This window comes from Bos indicus, chromosome 15 (assembly GCF_029378745.1).
Source record: "Bos indicus isolate NIAB-ARS_2022 breed Sahiwal x Tharparkar chromosome 15, NIAB-ARS_B.indTharparkar_mat_pri_1.0, whole genome shotgun sequence".
Lineage (NCBI taxonomy): Eukaryota > Metazoa > Chordata > Mammalia > Artiodactyla > Bovidae > Bos > Bos indicus.
Window position 1 is genome coordinate 1,422,762 of NC_091774.1, and position 2,833 is coordinate 1,425,594.

General features: G+C 39.0%; 1 pseudogene; it reads left to right on the forward strand.

Moving 5' to 3' along the window:
- The first annotated feature begins 935 nt into the window (after positions 1-935).
- On the forward strand, positions 936-2,356 carry LOC109568759 (olfactory receptor 4C6-like; annotated as a pseudogene).
- The last annotated feature ends 477 nt before the right edge of the window (positions 2,357-2,833 follow it).

Below are 2,833 nucleotides of genomic sequence, written 5' to 3' on the forward strand. Positions count from 1 at the left end.
TGAAGAATCCCAATAATAGGAAGCATATTTTCATTGTAACTTTTTCCCCTAGGTTGCAACAACTCTCCTGAAACACCACATAAATCTGTTCTCATTTCACGTAGTGGAAACAGTGGTTAAGAATTTGAGCTGTGTGATCAAAATGCCAGCTTCATAGCAAGCAGGTTATATAATCTTATGCAAGAGAGTTAACATTCCAACATTTCAATTTATCCTCTTTAAAATGGGAATAATAATGGTACATAGTTCATATGGTATCATATGAGGCTTAAATGAGGCAATATGTATCTTGGAACCTTGCCTAGCAGCATAGTTAGTGAACCTAAAAACTAATTATTGAATTGTCCCTATTGCATTCTAGAATTCTTAACTCTATTTAGGGAACAGAGAAAACTGAAAGGAATGACTAGGACTGATTCAAGTTTGAGTAGATTATATTGTGGCCTGGATCTTTGCTGTATTGTCATGCTTTGTGATCTTCATTAACAAGCAACATATTATTCAGAGATTATAGTTTTAGATGTATTTCACTAACTTAATATTTATAAGTAAAGCACTTAATTACTAAAGAATCATCATAACATTTGAAAAAAGCAAAGAAAGAATAAGCCACTTCATATTTATTTGGAGATAAAGCAGGATTATATAGTATATTGTAATATACTTAGCACAGTGATTGGTAAATGATAAAATCACAATGTAATGACCAGAGGAGAAATATTGGTATTTGAGGGCACTGATTCTGGAGTCAGAAAATATGGTCCATATTCTGGCTTCACCAGTCACTTGCTGTACCACCTTGGCTATGTTGCCTCAAGTCTGTGAGAATCAGTTCCCTCATCTGTAACATAGAGTCACTTATGGTGTTATTCTACTGCCTGGAGTGGGTAGGTGCTGATAATCAACAATAACAGTAAAAGGGAGAAATGCATTTCACATGGAAACACCATTTAAAAAGAGAAGGGAAAAGCCTGGGGAGAACCTAGCACTAAAGAAGCAGCTCTCTTTTAAGCTCTTTATTTAGCAGGTTATTAACAGGCAAACGCTGGATAATGAATAAATGGGAAAAAAAAAAAAGACACAAAAAACAAAACAGACAAAAAAACCCATCAGTTCCCTGAGATCCTGGAAATACTTGAAGTCAAGTAATCACTAGTCATAAATGATGCGCTCCTTTTTCAGGTCTTCTAACTCTTAGCTGGAGCTCCTATCAGCACCTGACACACAGGACATCAAAACAGTGAGATGGAATTCATGCTTTGGAGCATTACATGGTCTCCAGAGCTGCAGAGAATACTCTCTGTCATGTTTCTAATCATGTATGTGTCCCATCATTTTGGGAAACCTCCTCACTGTGGTAACCATGGCTATGAGTCAGTCTGAGATCGCCTATGTATTTTTTCCTTACCTCCTTGTCCCTTTTGGATGTTACTATCTCTTCCATCATTGCCCCCAAATTGATTGTGGACTCCCTCTCTGAGAGTACTACCATCTCCCTGGAAGGCTGCATGGTCCAGCTCTTCGCTGAGCAGTTCTTTGGTGGAGTGGGCATCATCCTTCTCACCATGATGGCCTATGACCTCTCTGTGGCCATCTGTAAGACTCTTCACTACATGACCATCATGAGGCCTCAGATGTGCTGCCTTTTGCTGGGAGGGGCCTGGGTCAGGGGGATTTTTCCATGCCATAGTACAACTTCATGTATCAAGTACCCTTCTGTGGTTCCCAATACAATAGACCACTTTATGTGTGATTTGTTCCCACTGTTGAAACTGGCCTGCACTGACATCCACATCCTGGGCCTCTTAGTCATCCTCAACAGTTGGGTGATGTGTGTGGCCATCTTCCTCATCCTCATCACTTCCTATTTGGTCATTCTCTGCTCCCTGAAGTCCTGCATCTCTGAAAGTGAAAGTGAAGTCACTCAGTCATGTTCGACTCTTTGTGACCCCATGGACCCCCAGCCTACCAGGCTCCTCTGTCCATGGGATTTTCCAGGCAATGGTACTGGAGTGGGTTGCCATTTCCTTCTCTAGGGGATCTTCCCGACCCAGGGATCAAACCCGGGTCCCCTGTATTGCAGACAGACACTTTACCCTCTGAGCCATCAGGGAAGTCCTGAAGCTCTGAAGGGCAGCATAAAGCCCTCTCCACCTGTGGCTCCCACCTCACTGTGGTCATCATGTTTTTTGTGCCTTGTATGTTTTTGTATTACCCCATAGACAAGGTGATGGCCATGTCTGATTCCATCATCACACCCATGTTAAATCCCTTGATCTACACCCTGAGGAATACGGAGGTGAAAGATGCCATGAGAAAACTGTGGATGAGACAGGGGAGTTTCATTGGCAAGTGACTGTCAAGCTCAGAATGTCATGTGTTTCTGTTAAAGAGAACTCTGTTCTTTCAGAAATATGGGGGTAATAAAACTATCCATGCTCCACTAACAACCGGAGAAATTTCTTAAAAATATAAATCTGATTTTTGATTTATAGTGTTTTCAATTTAAGGATTATGATACTCTTATTGCTTTCTATTCTTTAGCTTCCCATTGCCTTCCTATTTTTTCACTTTTCCTATTTATTTTTTAATTATAATTACATGATGTATCAGAAAATATCTCAATAGCTTAAATAAAAATGCAAATAAATGCAATTATTTTAAAAGAAATAAGATGAGAAAGGAGAATTGATGGAAAAGTTCATTCCAACAAAATTGTCAAATTTCTTGCTATTATTCCTATTATTATTATTTTTATTTTTAATTCATTTCCATTAACATAATTCCAAATGGATTTTGATAGTTCTATCACAAAGCTGGATAACAAACTATC